Source organism: Phalacrocorax aristotelis, chromosome 3, assembly GCF_949628215.1.
Source record: "Phalacrocorax aristotelis chromosome 3, bGulAri2.1, whole genome shotgun sequence".
In the NCBI taxonomy this organism is placed as follows: domain Eukaryota; kingdom Metazoa; phylum Chordata; class Aves; order Suliformes; family Phalacrocoracidae; genus Phalacrocorax; species Phalacrocorax aristotelis.
This window is the reverse complement of record NC_134278.1, coordinates 66,234,102-66,258,167: the sequence shown is the minus strand read 5'-3', so window position 1 is coordinate 66,258,167 and position 24,066 is coordinate 66,234,102. Positions and strand designations below refer to the sequence as shown.

At 36.0% G+C, this 24,066-nt stretch overlaps 1 long non-coding RNA gene across 1 annotated transcript in view; it reads right to left on the bottom strand.

Moving 5' to 3' along the window:
• Window positions 1-16,740, bottom strand: part of LOC142054776 (uncharacterized) — a 36,666-nt gene extending 19,926 nt beyond the window's left edge. The window contains exon 1 of the long non-coding RNA XR_012659667.1: window positions 16,621-16,740. This is a non-coding gene — a long non-coding RNA (uncharacterized LOC142054776). The remainder of the gene's footprint in view (window positions 1-16,620) is intronic.
• Between the last annotated feature and the right edge of the window lie 7,326 nt (window positions 16,741-24,066).

The window sequence follows — 24,066 nt, the reverse complement described above, 5'->3', positions numbered from 1 at the left end:
AGTTAAACTACATGGAACAATGCCTCATTTCATAAGAAATTTCCACAGCAGGTCTGAAAACATCTGTATTTAAATTTAAATATATTCTTTATGATCTACCTTCATACATAAGTACTGCTTGCCTTGAAAATGAATGAAGATGCCTGTGTATCACGTACTCAGAGAAAGAAAACTCAATGATTAATCCATTTTAACTACCTTTTAATTTTCTATCTAGCAGTAGGCATTACCAAGAATACTCAGATACTCTACGTTTAGCTGGTGGATATTATGATGCGGGAGGATTCTCTCAGGGACAGTGGGGTGAACAAAAGAAGCATTTATCCTGACATTGGTAGGTTTATGAGAGTTCCTTGTAAATGACCATGCACATGTGGAAAATTATTTTTGAAAAAAGTAATGATGTGATATGTGCCACAAAGTATCCACTTAAGAGCTTAGAGTTACTTACTACAGTCAAGCAATCAGCTTAGATAAAAACTAAGTGAAGGAAGAGCAAATGGAATTCCTTCTTTGTCAAGACTGAACCCTGATCCCTAAAACAACAAAAATATCTCCCTTGCTTCCCTGCAAACTTGCTAAATAAAACTTTCTTTTGAATGAACTTTGCAAATCAGACTCGCATACCATGAGTAAATTAAAAGTAGGAATATAGTTCCTGCATGACTGACAGAACCACCAGCAAATCTAATTGCGTATGGAACTTGAAGAGCTCACTGGAGAGTTCTTCACTGAAAATAATTATGTGCACTCTAGGCTGTAGAGTCTGGAGAACTTAAAAGGTAAAAAAAAAAAAGGAAACAAAAAGTGAGTGAGAGCATTTTCTTGCCATCTTGCCAGGCATATTTATCCAAGCTCACAGCTCAAGATTAATCCACAAGGGCATAGAGGCAGAAGATTAAGGAACTAAAGACAGTCATCATTCCTTGCTGAATTTTATTTTTACTTTGAAGCTATTTGAAGGAATATGTCCATAATATTGCATTCTGTCAAGCACAAGACATTGTTCATGAAACAGATGTCCAATACATTTGTATCATCTGTGTAGTGACACACACATACAATTGCACAATGGAAGCTATATTCTCACAGAAGCTGCAGAGAAATTTATCATATATGAGTAAGACATCAAAAAAAAAAAAAATCCCATTTGCCTTGTTTTCAAGCAGCCCTTGAATTAAGGATATATTTACATTGAGGAGGGTATGAGAATTTTGCAAGGGGTTATGAGGCAACCAGATAAATTCCTCATCTGAATTTGAAAGATGCAGGAATCGTACAAAGCATGGGCGCTCTACACACTACAGAATAAGAACAGAAAATTTAAAATTGAATAAGTGTTAAAGTTTGTCCTTAAAATATAATAAAGACATTCAGTCAGTCAGATAGCAGAAAATTGCCCCAAAGATATTCATACAGCCTTACATTGCACACCAAAAGTTTCACTGAATAAAATAAAATATTGATGTGTACATACAGAGAACTAAAGGGTTCAAAGCAGAAAAAAAGTGTCAAAGTATTTGCTGCAAATAGGAAATAATTTGTTTAGTTCTAATATTGCACTGGTGTATTTCCAGTTGTCTACTTCATTTTTTTGCAAAAAATATTGTATGGCTAAATGTACTAAAAAACCAAACAGGTATTTTTATTTGAAAGAAAAGTAAAATTGTAGCATACAGAAAGCATCTCATGTACATTGTCAAAACAGATATGAAATAGGCTCTGAAGGGAACTAAGACTCAACAAAAGCAATGGGAGAGAAAAGTTGCCATAAATAATGTAATAACTTGGACATGTCAGAGAAGGCATAATTTTCTATTAATTCATGAAATCAAAAATAACGAAAGGAAGGCATTGATTCTGGAAAACGTGCAAGATAAGACCCAGATGACTTAAAGGACTATATAGATTAAAGTAACTTGAAGCTGTTTGATCACAGAAAAGTTACAGAAAAAGATTTCTGGAAAGTGAACTTACATAGAACTACCAGAATGTGTTTGAGCCTACACGGGACCAGACTTCTACACTGCAGGCCTTTTCAAAATTCAACACAGCAAGACTACTGCTATGCACAATGATTATTCTTGTCCTCACATAGTTATTCTGGGACAGTTTATACTTTTACTTAGTTCTTCACTGTCCTAGAAAATCAAGAGATTTTGGAAATGGCACAGACCTTCTCAGCATGACATATGAGCAATCTCTTCCTTGAGTACTTTCTCATTTAAACAATGTCACACAAAAACAAGGAGGATTTGTGGTTTTAATCTGGAAAGGAGATTCAGGAATGAATGAAACACCTGTATGTTTATGTATTTTAGTTTCTTCAACCAAAACACAGAATTCAACTAACCAAGGCATAGAGGTGAAGTTATGATTGACTTTACGGAGTGATAAAAGCTTCTGCTAACTCCATGGAAATGGAATTTCACCCCATATAGTGCCTGTCCCTCTCTCACAGGACACTGATAAGCAGTTGCTTGAAAAGCAGTTAACGTCTAAATGTTGACTGCTGTGAAAGTAAACTGCTTGTGTACAACACACAAATCAGGGATCAGAAGTACAGCAGCACTTTTGTTGTAAAATACTTATGGATAATTTTTTAAGAAAAGTAATACTGTATTCAATACACTTTGCACTTGCTTTTGGAAGAGGAAAGATATAAGAAGACTATGCTATTATTCTGCAAGATATGTAGGTCATGAACCAAGGAAATCCCTTAGAAAAAAAGCATTTATCACTATTATCTGGAATCAAACCCAGCAAACCTCTGAATTTATTTCCATTCTGAGCACTGCAAACCTTTCTAATTCAGTGAAAACAGAAGCCAAATGGTGGTGAGGTATTTGGAGTGTATTGTTCTCAACATAAAAATTCTTCCCAATCCTTGAAGCTGCATTGTCAGAGCACGCTATGCCTATGATCATCCCTGAATGAGAAACAGGCAGCCAAACAATGTTTGTCTAGACCCTGATGAGAATTTTAGTATCTCAAGTGAAAGTAAGACCATAAAATTATTTCATTGCCTCACATGAACTGGGTACATACTACTGAATTACCAGTATTTTTGTGTTGCCAATATCTCTTCTTTGAACGATACACACATATAAACGGCCTCTGCAATTCAGAAGATTGATATTTAGGACTTGGAATGTCTCTACAAGTACATCTGGCTTGTGCATCGCCATCTCATTTCATCTTCTTTACAACTTCAGGATCTCATGCAATGTTTCTTAATAGCTGTAATAAAGTGGCTCCATGCAAGAACGTGACAAAAGTGTATTCTGCCAGCAAACAGAGGCCAACTTTTGCCTGTGTCACCTTTGACATACTCTGTACACTGAGAAACTGATAACTTTCTTGGCCATGTGCTTTGCAGTCTTCTGACAACTTTGGATTTTCATGTCAGACCACAGCAAAAAGTCCATTATTGTGGCCTACAACCAGTGTAGGAAGTACTGTAATAAGAAAATATAGGTGAGGACCAAAGTGTGCTGCAGTGCAAGTAAAAAATGGCATAGTGAGTTAAGCAAGACAGACTGATTCAATATCAGTTAAAATGGTCCTTACTTAAATATGTAAGACACAAAATCTCCATTAAGCAGTAGATATTTTTTCTCTTATTTCAGGCTTTGCATAACCTTTACTATGACTGTGATACAATGTTCTTTTTTTTTTTTTTTTTCCTTGTCTGTCTTTCTTCTGCAAGTAAATGAGTGCACTGGCATTTAGTTTTAAGGTTGTGCAAATTATACCCAGTTAAAAAGAAGTAAAGAGTTTGTCTGGTATTTTTACAGAGGCCTGAACATGTGCAAACCACTTTTTAAAAACTTCTGTATATACGGTGGGCACACTCACAGAGCTAACTTGATGTCAGAACTTCTGCAGATAGCATTGCTTTTCCCTCTGCAAGTCTCAAAGACACCCACTCTACAAGTTACTTCTTTGGTTATAGATGGAGCTTTTTGGAAGATTGCTCCATATCTGGCCGAAACGTTAGATACAGTTCAGCTATCACCACCTGCACAAGTTGTTAGCTCTGTGAATTCTGTTGAAGAGCCTCTTCAAAATGCACTTCTAACCTGCTCTCTCTATCATTCTTAGTTTGCTTAGACCAATTTTACCTTCTTCCTTCTCACCCTATCAATTCCCTCACAGTTTTTTAGAAGAGACTGTCAAACTTGTTCACCTGTCAGTAGATTGTCACTTATCAACAACAACATCATCATCATCATCATCATCATCATCATCGTCAACAACAACAACTCAAATGGGAGAGAAATATTTTGCCACCAGATGAAAAATGTAGTAACCGTAGGTATTAGCTGCCAATGTTACATTATATAGAAGAAAAACTTGTGCACAACAGCTTTCCTAAGGATTGCAGCAGCTAGAAACTTGATTTTGTGCCTGCAAATTAAATCCAAAAAAGTCAACGAAAGTCCAGTTTTTATACATTGGCTATGGCAACGAAGTCTTGGACATCAGGCAAATGAATTCCCAATGAAATTATTGAGGGAAGCAGAGACAGGTTTCCTGCAAATGGAATTAATGCCTGGAACTTCAGGTTACATGTCTGAAATTTGGCCATCCTTTGTGTTGGCACCTTCCTAAATGTCTGAGCACCTGCATGCTCCAAAGCGAGACTGGATTTCACTGTCTGTACGTTAACTTGTATAAATACCTTGATTGATATGTTTCCTCAGGCAGGTAGCAATTGTATTGAGGTTTCCCCACTTGCATTCTGTCTTGATACAAACCACCTTAGTTCAGAAACTGGGTAGCCATGTGGTTTTTTACTTTAGAAGGGTTTAAGAGGAAAAGGTTGCATTTATTTCAGGGTTGCTGGCATTAGGATGTGGGGAAAGGCTTGAAGGAAACTGACCACTGTCTCACTGTCCTCTAAAACTAAAGTTAATACAATCTTACAGTTTTCTTGCTGTTGTACACACGGACACCCTAAAGATATCTGAAGAGTTCTAGAGAAACAGTTCTCCAGGATACTGTGACTTTCTGAATCCCTAAACCTAACTGTAGGCACTCGTTTAGCTCAAGCCTTGACATCTGTCATTTGTTGGTTAATAGACCACATTGGGGATCCATAAAGAGAAACTTAAAGATTGTGAATTTGAGAAGATACGAATATATTTACTTCTTATCATAATATAACATCAACAACAGAGCCAGTGTAGACCAAGAATGATAACACTATCAAAGTTGTTCCATCTCTTCAAGGACTTCACACACCAAACCCCTGTAAGACCACCGTGGTGTGAGGGCCATTAGAGGAATGTCTGGAAAAGGCAAGTGTCACTTTTCACAACAGCAGTGGTCTTGAAGAACTTCCCAAGCTGAGTTACTGTGGCAAGTTTTCTAGACCTTTGGGTTGTCAAAGACTAATTTTCAGGCTGTCATGTGCAAGTATTGAGTCCTATGGAAAAAAAGATGGAGACAGAGCTTCCCACTCCAATATGCATTAGGCACCTGTTGATAAATTCTGATATAACTGAAAATTCAACATAAAATGAGCATAGGGAAAGCACATGGAGAGAGAATTTTAAAGCTCTGCAACTTTCTGCTGCAGAACTAGATGTCAGAGGTAGTTTTCAGTCTAATGATTAGCATAGATCAGTATTTTCTCTTTCTAAAAAAGGAAAAGGAGTATAGACACAGGCAGAGACTCTAATACTCATATAAAAGTAAGATTTCTCTTACAGTGGTAATTGTAAACGGGCAGTGTTGTTATTCCTAAAACAACTGTCAATCAGATGTAGGATGACAGGAAAAAACAACATTAAAATTAATTAAACAAACAAAAAGATAATATACACAGTGATGGAAAGAGGAAATTGAAAAACAAAAGAAAAAAAAGAACTCTGCTTAGTAATGAACTAGACATGGCTCTGGCAGAAAGTACCCGATTTCCTAATTCTGTATTGCGTGCAAAATTGTTTCAGAAGGAGAAACTTTCCAAAGCAAGATACTAGTAAAAAAAAAATAACATCACATTGCAGAATTTAGCAATATTTTTTCAGGGCAGTTGATTGCATATGTGACAGCACCATGCAGGTTGCAAAGTACTGACCAATATAAATTACTGCAGAAACTCTGTCAAAATCTCCTGCGTTTTCACTAAGGCTGAATTTCAGGAAAACAAGCAACTTATAATGACATTATAATATGTAATTATCATATTTTAATTTAAAAAATTGTCAGCCAAAAATTATATAAAATTTATTTTGAAATAAGAATATCATGTACTTTTAAAATAAAAGGTAGGTGTGAGGGTTTTAGAGGAGTTTATTGATTTAATATGGCTAAGAATATGTTTTGTGAAGAAATTTTCAAAAATAGAGACATGTTACTAATGAAAAAAAAATTGTGTTTAAAAACATAAAAGTATTCAGAAAACACATATTTAAAAGCTAATGTCAACTAAGCCTATCATTGTAGACATCCTAGAACTGTTTTTAAATATATCAGTCCAATAAGATTATTATTTCAAAATAGAAATAGTTATTTAGCAGGGATTAAAAGACTTGATAAACCAAAACTTGGGCAAATTTGTCAAAGACAATTAAATAATCTTTACTGTCATACCCAAACACACGACTAAATACTTTTACATGCCAAAGTGCTCCACTTTGAATACTGACTCTTTTAAAAGCTAGAGTGCACACATGATGCTACACGTACTAAACAGAATGTTGAACCTGAAAAGTTAACCAGATAAAGAAGCACCAATACTTTGGAAACTGTCATCTGTTTAGTCTTCTGGAAATCTTAGAGAAATAACTGGTGAGATTTGAGTTCATTGCCACAAGAAACAGCAGGAAGTGTCCCATAGTTCCAAGAGACAAAACCCCACTGACTTCGTGCCTGAGCTCCATATTCAAATGAATTTCTCTTTAGTGTCAACAAAAGTGTTGTTAACTGGGTCTTTCATCTTAAAAATTAGCAGATAATCCTGCAAGATTCTGAACAGTACTGTTACTAAGAACCCTGAATTTTCAGTGGAACTGAAGGAAAACATCAACTTTCGGTATCTATTCCTAAACGAAAAATGTGTGTTAAATGTTTAGATTTCTGTACACATAGTCAGAAATCGGTATACCCAGTTTATACACAGTGCTTGTGCTCACTCAACTTAGAGGAAAGCCACAGCTGAGTGGCATGATTTCCTTCATTTAACAATAACTACTGAAGACACCTAGAGCACAGCATGCTACAATATCAACTTGCGCGTACTTGAATAGGCACAGAATTTTCATTCACTCTCTCTGATGTATCTGGCAACCTTTTGAGTGTTCAATGCACATCCCAGTCCATGCAATATAATAAGATTGTGAGATTAAAACTGACAAGTGAGCAATCTTTTTCAAGGAAAAAATATCTACAGACAAAAGTTGTGTTAGGAAAATTATCAGGAAGTCAGTTGCAAGTATCTTTTCCATAAACAGCAAGAAAAGCATCCTAAATAACTGTGAATTTCCTAATAGATATAGCAAAAAATCCATCATTTTATATATTAGGTGTTTGTACTCTAATAGTGCTGTATTGAATAGGAGTGATTGCACCTGCCACTCACACAGAGTGCCAGAACAATATGCAGTATTTCTTCCTTAAATTATTTTTATCTATTTTTTTATTGCACATACTTTAAAAGAATTTCCAAGCACTATAGTGAAAACAAACATACAAGCAACCGGTACTAGGATATTTTTATGAGTTTAAATGAAATACACAAAGTGTCTGTTGAAAGATAAAGATATGAAAAATCTCCAACCTGGAATTGATTTGTACAGGATTATTCTTTTTAATTTTTAATTTAGAGCTACTATGATAAAAGAGATTTCAAAAGCGAAACCATCTCACGGAGTCATCTATCACTTATTTGTGTTATGCTTTATACAGTGATAGTTTTCAAAGTTTGACTAATATGTCTTATTCTATAAGGCTTCAATATTAAAATATACAAGTAATATTGACTAGAAACTTTTCAGGAAACTAGTCAAAGCAATGCAGTGTAAGCAATGGAAAGCGGAAATTTATTTCACAGGAAGAAAGTAAAAATCACTGGCTATTGATCATAGGAAAGTTGATTAGCATCTAGTAATTAATAATCTGTGTTTTATAAAAATACATTTACAGAAAAAGAAGGATTCTACAATCAGTTGCATAATTTAAAGAGGCAATAAAAAATGTATTCACTAATGTTTGGAACAATCAACGTGGCAGTATTATGATTTTTGGGTGATGTTAAATGCTGAATTCATTCCTTAAATTTGAGCTATTATAGATTAGGAGAATTATTAGGGATTAGAAGAAGGACATTCATAATCAGTTTGAAATTAAACCACACATGGAGAATAGTGGACATTTCTGATAGCAGATATTTCTTCAGTTCAGGGACAAAATTTTAGGCAGTAGCTTAAAACACCCAACCTACCTGAGTCCAAGACATTGAGTAGTTGTCTAGTAGATTAAATATTTGAACTAAACTTGAAATGGGTATAAACTTGAAAACTGTATACACTAAGAGGAAAAGTGTTCTAGGGCCTTTGAAGCATATTCTATGTACCTAAGATTTAAAAAAGTCTCTCTCCCAGATAGGCCTGCAGTGACAGATCAAAAGACAAAGGTTTTAAACAGAAAAAGGGTAGATTTAGATTAGACATAAGGAAGACTTTTTTTTATTATAAGCATGGTGAGATATTAGAGCAAGTTGCCCAGCGAACTTGTGGATATCCCATCAATGGAAGTGTTCAAGGTCAGGTTGGACAGGGCTTTGAGCAACCTGATCTCATGAAAGATGTTCTTGCCCAAGGCACAAGGGTTCAACTAGATAACCTTTAAAGGTCCTTTCTGACCCAAACCATTCAGTGATTATATGATTCTATGATTTTTTTTTTTTTTTTTGCTGTTATCAATTATTTCTGTGTTTTCTTCTCTAATGTGCTTCTGAAAACCTGGATAACAGCATTTACGTAGAATATACATTGTAGGTCTAAACACGTTAAAGATCATGAAGAACTTAACTTCAAGGAGGGTGAGGTCATGTCATGTACAGTATTTCTATTGTAAAGGCTCTTCATGAAAACTTTTATAGAAATAAATCAAAGGATGCAAGCTATGTAAACAGATAAAAATTATCTGCTTTTGGATATACGATTGTTTTAGCAAGACTGTTTTATTGCCTGACCCTTCATTTGAAAAGGGCTTGGGCTAAATTTGATTTAAATTAAAAAGAAACAAACAAAACCAAAACAGAAAAGGATGAAAGTTCAAGGGCAAGGCATGGCTATGTTGCTATCTGGAATGATTTAACAACCGCTAGCAGGCTTGCTGCAATAGATAGATTTTTCCAACTTTAGTTCTGGGCTTTCAACACTCTCCCATCTCCCACATTCGATTGCTTTCTATGAGATGAGGGAGGGTGTTTCTGACAGCACTTCTTGATTTAATTTTGTACTGTTGGGCAACAACATATCAGACATAGTGCCCCCCTGGTGGATTTGTACAAGCTGGGGGATATAGCAATATCCTATTGGATTTTTTGCTATCATAGGCAGGATGCCAGACACAACCGAGAGAATTAATTATTAACAGCACTGCTATCTTTCTAACGTAGCTTCAAGGCACTATTGTGTTTGCTCTCACTGATGGTGATCATTTCTCAAGTGTTCCGTGTATAATGAACTGCATATGCCTCTCAGATTTCAGCCCTTAATCTAGCAGGTTATCTGTTGTAACCACAAATCCTGTCATTCCTTCAGTATACAGGTATTGGAGTTTGTGATTTAAACTGCAAACCTCTGGTGTGGCAGTAACATGTACAGGATTCCACTGAAGATCATGCTCTGGCAGATATGAGCGACACTGGACAAATTCATGGAAGTTGTCTGTTGGGAGGCTTTATGCTCATATATTCCAAAACAACCAGCTAAATTCTGTACTGTCACTAATGCAGAGAAGTATGAATACATTGTATATACTCATTTGCGGGCGACAATTCTCTTTCAAGCTTACAAATACCTTAAAAGATAAATTATTGTGAAGCTCAAGGGCATAATTGAACAACCTTCTTTTTTATTTTTTTGCTATCTGAAAATTGCCATTTCCAATGTCTTCAAAATTAAGCACTGTATCATTTTTTTTCACAGTCAAGAGCATCTCCTTAGTGTCCTGTGTAAACAACTAAAAACTAACAAATCCTTGTCAAGATATATGATAGTCTTTGTATGTTGAGGAATATATATACTGTCAATATTGCACTCCTAATTCAGACTAAGAGTAGGCTGAGGCAAATTAAGTGGGAAAATGAAGAAACAGATTAGGAAGGAGACTTTTAAAATTACCATAAAATCAGCAAACACTAGTATTTTTTCACTTAAACAAATATGTACTGAACCAAAGGAAAATGCAGCTAAAACTATTTGTTTTCTTAATATTTATGTAACACCAAAGTTATTAATGTGGCCAAAGAGGCAAGAAAGGGGCAAGCAATTGCTTTTTAAGTGTTTAAGGTAATTACCAAGGGATGGTTTTCACTGTTCCTAATATGAGGAATTTTAATTTAATTTCATTTCAGTTTTAGTTTTTAGTTTAAGTCTATGATCATGTGCAAATTGAGAGCTGTGTAGAAAATTTATTCTCAGAAGTTGCAATTTTCAAATTGTGAGTCACAAGTCTCCTTCTAAAGCAAAAATATTGCTTAGCATAAAATGAAATTATTTCATTTAAGAATTTCAATAGGATAAATTTTATTTGTGTTTACTCTTAAAAATATTTATTCATTGGTTTATTTTATATTTACCCTTAAAATATAATTATTCAAATAATGCTAAATTAATTTTAAAACAAAATAATGCAAAGTGTGAGATAACTTGTGGTTATCTGTAGATACTCGCTAGATACTGTTGTGGTATTTCAACAGTGTCATAGCTACTTTTTGAAATAAAATTCAGCCAAAATTTCCAGAAAACTTTCCACAGGTAGCAACAATGACACATTAATTAATTGGTATGTCAAAAAGCATATGTCAAAAATGCTTCCTATCTTCTTTTGAGACTCTTCTGAGACTATCTCAAAGACTAACCTGTTCCATTAAATTAATAGTAGTATTCAAGTGTTTGCAAAGAAAGGCTAGAGGAACATCTTCATAGAAGAAACACAAAGACAAGGGTTTTTTTTTATTTGCCATCTCTCAATTCTTTCTGCTTGTGTATAATGGGTTTTGTTTTCTCATTTAAAGTTAATAGCAGAGAAGTTCAAATGTTGTACTTAGTATAACCTAGATTAAATTATTACCAATATTGAATTAAATTCTTGCCCTTATTTACCAGAAATTTTAGTCACCACTTTTGCTTACTTACTTAGAATACAACTAAAAGTGGTTCTGACATCATTGCAAGGCCACTCTCCATAATCTTTGAGAAGTCATGGAGAACGGGGGATGTACCAAAGGACTGGAGGAAGGCAAATGTTACCCCCATCTATAAGAAGGGCTCGAGGGAGGATCCAGGTAACTATAGGCCCATCAGCCTTACTTCAATCCCTGGGAAAGTTATGGAACAAATCCTCCTGAGGGCCATCATAAGTCAAACGAAGTATAGGATAGGGAAAAGCCAACATGGCTTCACTAAAGGCAGATCGTGCTTGACTAACCTGGTGGCCTTCTATGACAAAGTGACTTGCCTGGCTGACATAGGGTGGGCAGTCGACATTGTCTACCCAGATTTCTCCAAGGCCTTTGATACAGTCCCCCACAGTCTCCTCCTGGAGAAATTGATGTGTTATAGCCTAGACAAGTGGTCTGTGCAGTGGGTGGGGAACTGGCTGACAGACCGCACCCAAAGGGAGGTGATAAATAGCTCTTTTTCCAAGTGGCAACCTGTCACAAGTAGAGTCCCCCAGGGGTCGATACTGGGCCCAATGTTATTCAACATCTTTAAAAGTGATCTGGGTAACAGCATCAAGTGTAGCCTGATGAATTTTGCTGATGACACCAAGTTGAGTGGGGAAGTAGACACTCCAGAAGGGAGAGCTGCTCTGCGGGGAGATCTGGATAGGCTGGAGGAGTGGGCCAGCAAGAACATTATGAAGTTCAACATGGACAAGTGTAAGATCATGCACCTGGGAAAACACAATCCAGGAATGCAGTACAGACTGGGATCCACCTGGCTGGAGAGCAGCTCTGTGGAAAGGGACCTGGGTGTCCTGGTGGACCCGAAGCTCAACATGAGTGAACAGTGTGCTGTTGCGGCCAAGAAGGCCAACAGGATGCTGGGTTGCATCAAAAAAGGCATTGCCAGCAGAGATAAAGTAGTCATCAACCTGCTCTACTCAGTGCTTGTCAGGCCATACCTGGAGTACTGTGTACAGTTCTGGTCCCCTCTATATAAAAAGGATGTAGACAGGCTGGAAGGGGTCCAGAGAAGGGCCACCAAGGTGATCAAAGGACTGGGAAGCCTGCTGTATGGGGATAGGCTGGGAGAGCTGGGTTTGTTCAGCCTTGAGAAAAGGAGGCTCAGAGGGGATCTCATCACCATGTACCAGTACTTAAGGGGTAGCTACAGAGAAGATGGAGAGGACATGGAGAGGACAAAGGGGAATGGACACAAGTTGCTCTTGGGGAGATTCCGATTGGACACCAGAGGGAAATTTTTCACACTGAGGACAGTCAACCATTGGAATAATCTCCCCAGGGAAGTGGTTGACTCAGCCACGTTGGACACCTTCAAGAGTCATCTGGACAGGGTGCTGGGCCATCTTGTTTAGACACTGCTCTTCCCAGAAAGGTTGGACTAGGTGATCCCTGTGGTCCCTTCCCACCTGAGATTCTGTGATTCTGTGATTCTGTGAATTATTTTTTAAAATCACAGTTGGATAAGCTATGCTTTTATACATATTGGTATATACAGTGAGTGAAGTGAATAACAAAATTAGGTTTTCAAAGTCACTTTGAAAGCAGTAATAAATTTAATATGGTGCCACAATGGACTGTATGGCCTTCTATAATCAGAAGATGATAAGGCGTAAGGCTTTTGTTATTTTCAAAAACTGATAATATCTGAAGTGAAAAGATGAAAAGAAAGAACAAGAGAAAAGTAACAATAAAGATATTTACTTGTTAAATCATTGTACTCCCTTCACTCAAGGTATGATTCAAAAGCTGGATATCATGCCTTTTGCATAGTCTCTGTTACATAAAACAGAATACTGTGGCAAGGGAAAATGTAACTTCAACTCTCAAAAACTCAGGCTGAATGCATTGTATATATTCATCAGGTAATCAAATATGCAGCTTATGCTTGAGGAGATAAGGAAAACAAAGCCTAAAAATTCATTTAGCTAAAGAGACTTGCTACAAATACTCAGCTGCTCTATTGAAGGTTGTTATTTTGAAAGCAACATCTGAAATAAATCGGTATTATATCTGCAGGAGGATGGAGATTGTTTTCCTTTTTTTTTTTTTTTTGGAAGTGCTAATAATGAAATAACTGGCACTGCTACAAGCCATGCAAGGTTAGGTTGATTTTAGGTAGAAACAAAGAAGTGTGGAGTTCAAGCCAAGCTTTGATGACGAATAATAAATATTTCCTCATAAATAGTCTGACAAAAATAAATTTATTCCAGAGCACTTAAGCTGAACTTCTGGACATTCCAGATGTCAATTGCAATACCTGCTTTTCACTAAATACCTAAATGTAACAGATAATGTTTCTGACACCTATGTAACTTCAGTTCCAGCTAGTGATTCTTTCCCTTCATCCTTTCTTTGCATCCTGTTTTGAATTGCTGAGGACTTATAGGATATTTCATGAGAGTAACCATACACTATTCTATTCAGCAAAACATAAACATTCTGGGTGATGTCAGAAAAACTATAAATATAGACTTAGGGTGAGAAGGAAAGCATGGAAAGATTGTACCAGGCCTGTAACATGCAAGTGTTTCTTTCACAACTGTATAACTCTTTCCGTATATATTCCACTGATTATAGTCCCTTTGCAAGGAATTGCCTTGGAACCTTACCATGAAAGGTTTTTCCAATATTTTTCCTTATTAGAGTTCTTACTGGTTGGTATAATCTTGGTATTGATAATATTGACAGTTGCTGTGTTTTAATAATTTGTGGAGCTGAGGTACATCAGAAATATGTCTCAGTTAAGCTGTGTGACTGAAGTCAAAGGGTAGCTGCACAGGGTGTTTCAGGGACCTCAGAAAAGGTGTAGTTTGGTCAACCACAGCGACCGCCAGTTCCATGAGGGGCAAAAGCTCAGCCCTGGTGCAGGAGTGACAAGCATGGACTTATTGGGGAGGTCTGATGGGCCAATACCTTACTCTTAGTAGAGCCCAACATACTCTACTTTTTACTTGCCCTTCTCCTATATTCCCACTACACTGGGACCATGTCTGTCACACTTCTAAACGTGATCAGAAGTAAAGAAGTTCAGTCTGTGGGAATTTCGAGACCCCAGTTTGGAAGAATACTGGTAAATACAAGGAAGATTAAATTGATTCAAATATAATTGGTACTTCTGCCAAAATATTCAGTGTTTTGCCAAATAGGAGAAATATATACCAAAGGTATTTTACAGCAGTACTGCAAAGTCTGATGGTATTTTTAGAGCCCAGTAGAGCTTTTGAAGGAAAGTACTATCTAAAGCATTGATATTTGCTGAGTAAAAGCAATGGATAGCCTTCTTTTCACATCTGTGTTTGTTGAACAAGCTTTGAGCATATTCATGTGGTTTTATACTTCACTTACCTGCCTATTCATTTGTTTTCATGGAACAATCCCCACAGAGGAATACAGAAAAAGTGAAATGCATGAGCAATACTATCTATTCTCAAATGTCCATACAGAAAGAAATGAAAATTGTAATTATTCAGTGTTAAATAACATCCTTTTGATGTCTAACATTTATTTTGAATGTTAGAATCCAATTACCATGTAATAATAAAGACCCTTACAGTACAATATCTTTCAGCACAGGGGGCTTATGTAGCTAGTTTCCATCCATTATTTGCACATTTCCAATTTGTTTAGTACAGAGTGTAATTAGGAAGAGATATAGGAATAGAAAACAGTTCAATTTTGTCAGAAATATTTACAAATACAGCATGATACAAGAAAGCAAAGAAGACAGTATTAAAAAAGGTAGGGCAATGTATTTAACCAAAAGAAAACTTTATCTGCAAGAGAATGCAATTGAAACAGGAGTAAGATGGTTGAGTAACTCAGTTATATATAACCCTATTAAAGACTATCAGAATGAGTACCTGAAATAAATGTCAATATGATCCAAAATACCCTCAAGGGATACCAGAACTAAGACAAGTGACAAGCTAGCATGTGTCTGTCCTACAAAGCTGATGTTGCTGTACCTACTGCTAGAGATAATATCACTCAGGACACAGCAGCTCTTCTCAAACAATGAATAAACATATGCTCACATAGACAAACCATGTAATCCCATTGCTTTTTAAGCTTTAAAATGGGAAAATAAACATACTCATAAGGTCAAACACAAACTTATTTTATGCCTATAAGAAGAAGAGAAGGGCAAACAGATAAAGAATTTTACAAGTGAAAGTGAATGAAACATTATACTACATTCTATAGCTGAGGGTATAAGACAGCAAGAATTACATATGGTATGGATCCAAGTGGCTAGAAACTTCTGAGAGCTGCAAGAAAATAGATTCCTAATTATGAGCAAGAAGAAACTTAATTAGCTACAGACCAAGCAAGAAAGAATTATCACACTGTTAAAAACACAGATTTATTATCCATTTTAACCTCTACATGCCAAATTATAAAGCACTTGGGCTATTAAAAGAAATATTGTTGGCTTTCTGACATATTTTTTTTCAATAGTGTTCCCAAAATAATAAAATTTTGTGGTCGGGTGTCAGACTAATATCTCAAAACCAAACAAGATGATGATATTCATCTTACTGTGCAAAAATTATAATATTTAATTGGGATCTTAGTTTATTACAACCAACTATCAGATAAAGGATTTCAGCCTCTCTCTATTGGCATACCTACAGTTCAAAATTACTACTAAACTTTAGTACCTATAATTCAAGAAAATTCAAACCTCTGTTTCCAAATTAGGTAGATTATTTAGTCAAAATCAAGTAAAATGACATCTGGAACAAGGGCTTCGATCAAGATTTGCGTAACTGTGAATCCCACACCCCCACAGGGAAAATGATCAAAAAAAAATTTTTTGTAAAAAAAATATATATACCATATAATATGTTACAGTGGATGTTTGAAAGCTCAAAAGGAGATGAACTATTGTTTAGATGCATGTTACCCATAGCTCAGTTTTTCTGATGTTCTAGTATTTGTGTCTAGCCCAAAAATCTTCAGAAAATGAGGTCTTTTGAAGATGAAGTAGTATAAAATTAGTACAATCCTACAAATCCTTACAAGTCTTATTACCACTGCAATTTGCTTTGCACAAGTTTACAAACTACAAAATAATTTTAAAGTAAAATGCAAATGTTAATACTTTTTGCTCTTTACTACTCTGCTGCCTATTGTTTAGATTTACAGGCAAATACAGATACCTACAAACCTCTAAAGGGAAATTCACTCACCTTCAATGTTCTCCCTTTAGAAATACTCTTCACACAGCTTGTGAGAGATTGTAAAGTTGAGTATCCTAGGCACAAAGTACTTTTTATTTTCTCAAGACAACACGGTCAAGTGAGTGCTGTGCTATGCAAAAGGAAAGGACGTCTCTATCTTTTCCTGGACCCTTTGTGTTTGAAGCATCCTGAGGAACAGGATGTTAAGGAGATAATAGATTATTAAGTAGCAGCTTTATAATAAATATCTTTTAAATACTTCTCATATTCTAGTTGACATTAGTATGTATTACTACAGTGTTTCTACTGAAGAAAATCAGCAGTGTTAGTGAATTGGTAAATACACACTCACTCACGGTTCCCTTTCATTACTTTACCATCTTCTCTCTTTATTCCAGCTATTCATGCTCCTCTCCTGAATAAAACAGCAAAAAAGAGTTTTATTAAGACAAAATAGAAAAGCTTAAAGCTATGGTGATCTTTGTACCTGGAACTGTGTGGCTACAAATGTGCACAATTACACCTGCAAGAATTTCTCACAGCTTGGTTTATCATAGTGGTTGCTTGCGTTCTAAGTCCACTTCATTCCTAGGAAGAACTTCTTAATTGCATAATGGTTATTTTCAGAGACTGTTTTGCTCCTCTGAACTCTTGCAGAAATTCTGACTTAGGGAAGAAATTATTTATATTTAAATTTTACAAAATATCTGCATTATCCAGAAACAATTGGGTGGCAACAAACATACCCCTGTAACAACTCTAGGTGATTTTAAGCACTCTTTTGCCTTGTGTTCTTCTTTGTATTTGCAAATGATAATGGAGTAGATTTGATACGTGATGCAGCAAGTAGAGGACCACATATGTATCAATATCTCTTTCTTAAAAAAATAATTAAAGGAGTACCAGGAAACAATCCCAGCCTAGTCCTGATGTGGTAGAGTTTAAGAAACATAGTTCCTAACTCCAATGTTTCCTCTGGGTGGTGAAATCAGTCTGAGATGAGGAATGTGTGATACATATGTGGTCCTGTTGATGTTAGGAATGAAAGTACTGGGATGCACTTTCCTCCATGATCATGTGCCCAATGTTTATTTTCTGTACTGAAATTGTTTAATATGTATCACTACAAAACTCAGCGTGTAATTTTTTTGTGCACTTTAGTTTGAAATATTGTTACAGTAATCTGCAGGGGGTGGCAAAAATGTATAGAAAGATGCATACATATTCTTAATAAGTGTTTCTTTCTTGCCAACAGATATTTTGCTGTTTTATTTAATATCAAGGTGGGGCAAACCAGTTTTGAATAAAGGAAGAAATAAGTCAAACATTTTCTCTTGAGGTTTTTCTGAATAAAAACTTTGAAATGGTTTTTCAGTTCATGTGTCTCTACCTTTCTAGCTGAAAAGGAGTTGAACAGTGAAACAAAGACTATAATAGTAAGTGTTTAAGAGGAATATAATTTGCAGTATTTATGTTATTCTATATGACTTCAACATTTTTCTTCCTTCCACCGTTGCACTTAGAATTAAGCTTTCTTGTATTCCCTAAAGAACTGTTTGAGTTATGACATCCATTAAACTTCAGAAGACCCACTATCATGGTTCTCCTTAAATTCTCCAAATTTAATGTACAGTTGTCTCTTTTAATGTGCAACGTACAAAGCATACACATGAAATAAGTGAAGCATGCCTTTTCATAGCCTACAGAGTCTTGTCACAGTTTGTGCAAATGTAAACTCTGCTGTAGTTGTTGATGCTTTTGAATGTTCAACTCTGGCAATCTTGTCTAAGGCACCCTTCCAAAACGTGTAGAGGGAAAACCAGATCTCCTGCAGACTTTGCCCAGAACAGGAAATATCCCAATCCAGCCAAACTGAAAAGGAATTTTAATCCAATAGCACATTATCTTATCTTCTTCCCCCTGTAAAATTTCAGGGTTTTACCATCAGCTGGCTCAGTGTCCATACTGTGAAAGAATTAGTTACACATTAGTTACAGATTTGATTTTAATAGTGACTGTATATCCCTTACCCAAGAAACTGTTTCTTCACAGGATTTCCAATACAGTCTCTTTGTGGACAAAAACAAAGCTTGGAAATTTTAAGACAGCAGAAAAAACAGAATCACAGAATCACAGAATCTCAGGTGGGAAGGGACCTCGGGGATCACCTAGTCCAACCTTTCTGGAAGAGCAGTGTCTAAACAAGATGGTCCAGCACCCTGTCCAGACGACTCTTGAAGGTGTCCAACGTGGCTGAGTCAACCACTTCCTTGGGGAGATTATTCCAATGGTTGACTGTCCTCAGTGTGAAAAATTTCCCTCTGGTGTCCAATCGGAATCTCCCCAAGAGTAATTTTTGTCCATTACCCCAAAACAGAAGTGGATTTAGAATGGGAACCAGTATTCAGAATAGAATCACTTGGTAGTACAATGTTAGAGCCATCTCTAGTGTTCTAGCTACAGTTTTTATTTATCTTGAAACCAAAAATGCACTTTTTTGTGTTTACAGTGCATACACATACATTTCTACACTACAAATATTTGAGTGAAATAGCAGGCGAGTTACAGGACAGGAGTCATTTACCATACAGTGTAATTTTGGAGTTTAGAGTCAGTTATTTGGGAAGACAAGGTAAAGCCAGCACTTTAAAGCCAGCAGTCAGTAGATTACTTTGAAGCACACACCATTATATTGATAGTTTGTCACAGATAGTAAATAATCAAATGTGGAGATAGATTAAATAGTTCGGGAAATATTAGATATCTTTAAACTAACAGAACTATGCTGCTCTAAAGAGACTGGGATTTTATCCAAACGGGTTTTTTTAAAGAAAAACACCTTAAATGAAACAGTGTTTGAACTCTTGAGCTTAAAAGCATTGTGGCAACCAAAACTATTCTATTCTATTCTATTCTATTCTATTCTATTCTATTCTATTCTATTCTATTCTATTCATGTTAGACAAAGAAGCTCAGAGGTTTCATAAACCCTGCACACCAAGAGGCTTTACAAAGAGTTTATTTTTTCTTTTTTTGCTCTGATAAAATTTGGAAGGAGACACCAGAATTTTAACACCTACTATTTCAAGGATAAGCTCTTTCTGACTATAGGTATTTCCTAGATTGCAAAGGATAGAAGTAACAGGTGTTTTGAGTCAAGAAAATCACTGTGGCTCAATTTACTACGGTATCTTGACAAAGAATAATGGGACTTTATTCAATTCACTAAGTATTATTTACTCTAGGATGAACTACAGCTGAAAAGAGGGAATCAAAGACTTTAAGACAGTGATCATCTTAATCTTTCTTTAGCTAAGAGAGAATACTAATCTTCTATGAGAGTGTGGGGGAAATATGCATTAAGAAGTCACTTTGTAGAGAGGTTAAAGCAATTGCAAAATATTAGTTCCAGGAATTGCTCAGAAAATTGTGCAAGAAATCCTCTATGCTGGTAAATCCAGTGGTAGGAGGATGACAGCTCAGGGATTTTTATATTTTTTTTAATGGAAAGCAGTTTTCTCTGCTAGGAAACTGCCCTAACCACAAAAAGGAAGATTCATTCTGAAAATATGAACTTGGTTCTGTTACATGATTCGTTTCATGACGGAGGGAGTACCTCTTAAAGCCCTGGCTGCTGAAATCAAGAGAAACACCTTAGCTTTCATTTTAAACATGAGTATACATTGTTCTCTCCTATTTGCAAGGGAAGCCAGAAAAAACTTCAAGTTCAAAAATAAGAATGGAAGCTTAGCATTTACTATTTCAAGCCTCATTATTTTAAAAATCAATCTTCTGGCTTCAAGAGGTCCAGGACCAGGGTTTGGCAGTGTGAGGAACTAGTAACACTGTATGCTTCCACTTATGGTAAACTCACAGGCAGTCAGGAAGATGTTTCAGCATGGTAAAATGTAGATCAGATTGGAACAGTGAAATGGGGACAATTTCATTGGGACAAGGAAATGTAGCTCTGTATCAAAAGTGAGGAAGCTGGTAACTTCTCTCCCACACACACTTCTGTGTCCCATTTAATAGTTCTCTTTCAAAGGGGCAGGAGAGCATCAGATTTCAAACACCAGGCAAGGGAAAAAATGGGCCATTAAATATCATGGCATAAATCTGAAGTCAGTTCAGTGGAAACAGGGTTTTATTATAACAAGAAATCCTAGAAGAATGAACTACATTAGGACATGTGCATGTAAACCTGCAGACTCAAAGTCATTGCAAAACTGCTTATTGGCATAGGTAGAGTGGAGCACAAATGTGGTTTATACAGCTTTCTGCTCTGATATCCCTTTGCTAAGGCAGCTTAAAATAGTGTTATACCAAGCAGTCAAAGTTCCTTTTGTTTACCAAAAGCAACAGTTGATATGGGGAAAAGCAGTAATATTCTGTATCTTGGCCTTATTGTGGCCTGCTTTTGAATAGAGAATGCAAATGTGGTTGATGAACTATGCAGAGAGAACTTAGAATCATTAGCAAAACATAAAGGTGTGTTGAATGCAATTCAGTAGAGATCTAGCCTTGGTCTTGTCCTATACAAATTCCATAAATAATCTGTGTGATGGAACAGGGAATATAAGGATTTATTCAGTACAAAAGTCGAAGGGATTAGATTAGATATACATATCCTTGATAAAAAAAAGATAAATGGTCCATAAAACAAACACACACAAAAAAAACAATAAAACACAGGAAAATGGGGACAAATGCAAAGCACTTGAGAAGAAAAAACTAGACTAAATACAGAATGAGAAGCAAACTAAAGTCTGATCAGAGAAGAAGAGTCAATAAACGTGTCAATATGACAAAAGGGTATATGGCAGGAATTAACCTGACACAGGACATAGTTCTTTGTTTTATACAGCACTGTCAGTACCCCAACAAGTGTATTGCATATAGATTTGAACAGCACACCTCTGGAAAAAGTAAGATCACTTGAAGAGCCTACAGATGAGAGCAGTGAGAATGATCTGAGATCTCTAAAAAGGTTGTTCTAGGAGGAGAGAACAGAAGACTCTGAACAGTGTGATCTGACCAAGGGAACAGAGCAGAGGCTGTTCACAAAAACAAGCTTTAAGAATGTAAAAGACTCATGCGAAGAGTAAATAAAAAACCCAAACCAGATTTTCTTGCCTCCTCCTGAACGACATAAGGATAAGTGTTTCTGCCATGGTTTATATGGCCCAGATCCCTGAAGTCATGTTCTTCAATACAACATTTTTTTATCTCTCAAGGTGTGCTCCTACTATTAAGCTGATCAGGGAGGAAGGCAACAAAAGTTGTAAGCATCTGTTCAGACAGAAGTTTGCAAAGAAAGAAAGGAAAAAGGAAAATGTTTAACATGCTAAAGAAAAAAACCACAAAACTCTTCACAAAATTTGCTGAGAATGGTTAATAACTTTAGTCTCTCAAAAACTTGATTTTCCAACAAATTTACAATTTACAAAGATATTTTATGCAAAAAGATTGTAAAATATTTACTCTAAAAACCAGTTTTGGTAATGTTTGATATGTATGCTTTAATAATGACTGATACACACAATCTAATAAATGATGAATAAAAACCCTCATATAAGACCTTAACACAATTTTGCTCTATGTTTTCTGTATCCTAAAGAGAAATAGCGGCAAGAGGATTCTTTTCTATTCTGATATACTTCTCTATATGAGAGCAAATTAAGGGAAATGGTATAGTACTTACAGACATAACAAAGTCCAGAATATTTATAACCACACATCCTTCACTGCTAACCATAAATAACTTATCACACAGCAGATTGATATGGGGTAGTTTTAAAATGTTCGAATATTTTAAAATGTGAATCATACACATTGTAAAATTAAAATAATTTCATCCTATCCAGTAAAAAATTGATGAAAATTTGTTTCAAGTCTCTTTCCACTCCCTTCCCCTAACAAGCATGATAAGTGAGCTGTGGCTCATGGTTTCTTTCTGTGTTGATTGAAATTTTCAAAAGCTAGAAAGAGATGTGAACTTAGAGATAACACATTCTATCTGTTATGCCATAAGAAATTATACTAGGCTGAATCACTCCTTTATATATGCTCCAAAATATTTCAAGAAATAATTTGTAACTTGTAGAGACATTACAGAAGGGAAAACTGCTTAGTGAAGAAGAAATTGCTTAGGAAAAAAACTTCTGAACTTTAGATGGATTTTCATTTATGTGAGTTGAAAGATACCTTCTCCTTGGATGAGAAGTAGGTTTCCCTCTCAATCCTCCAGTTATGTGTGAACCATGTGGTTCTAGACATTCGTATGGATGGAGAGATAATTATAATAAAGAAGTGAGGAAGGACTGGTGTACCATGGTTCGGATATGACAAACTTCTCTGAGGAGTACACAAAGCCAAATAGTACTGGAGATGGTGGTTGGTGAGGGAAGATTATCATCTTCATGTGTGATACTCACCTTCAGGTAATTGTACAATGTATAAAGATTAAGGAATGCACTTGTAAATCAAACAAGGGACCTTACTGCTAGCCATATTCAGGAATTGTGCATGTAGTCTGGATTACTTTTTCTTATTTGCAATAAAATAAAGAAGTAACATCTTTCTAAAGTGTAACTTCTTCCTGGAATGTGTGTGTGTGAAAGTCCTTTGGAACAAAAAATCCATGGTTAGAGCTCTTCCCCTGTGGGAAACTGACAGAACTGGGTTTACACAACTGAATATTTATGTGTCCAAAGTGGAACAACCTAAAGAGAAAACAAGAGAAAAATCCTGAAATAATCTATGCTCAGTGGTCTGAGATCTTCCTACATTTAGAACAGGTACGCATCTATACCCTATTCTTCAAATCAATCTCAGGAGAGGTAATTGATTTACATTCTTCAAACACCAACACAATACAGAGGAAAAAATGTACCAAGAGTTTCCTTTTTTCCCCATAAATGTTAAGTATACTCCATAAAAGATTTATTAAGCTTTAGAAGTGAGCTAGCCAGAGAATATGCACTTTATGAATTCCACTGAATTTTGAGAATATATCTGTCAGGCTAGCAGGTGACATCAAGGACTAGGCAGCAATGGAACAGAAATGCTAGGACTTTGTTACCCATTTCTGACTCCTACTTACTCAGATAAGTGACATTTTTGTGAGTGCTCTGGCAGTCAAGACCAGGGTCCTCCAAATACTGCAGTGAAACTCTCTTAGTCTAACCAGTGGATCTAACCCAGGTGCCTTGATAAAAATGTGCAAGAATCCCATGATTGAATATGGAAAAGAAACTGGGCTTCCCCAGCCCAGTTTAAATATTTTGTTGCACTTTGGTTAAGGTTAAAACCTGCAGTGCTAGGGAAGGGACATAAATAGCGAATTCCAGAATTCTCTCATGCCTTGTATAACCACCTTGCAAGCTCAAGGTGGTTGAGATGCTTTGGCTGACACTCACAGAATGGTATTATTTCAATGCCAGGGGCAAGGCTTCT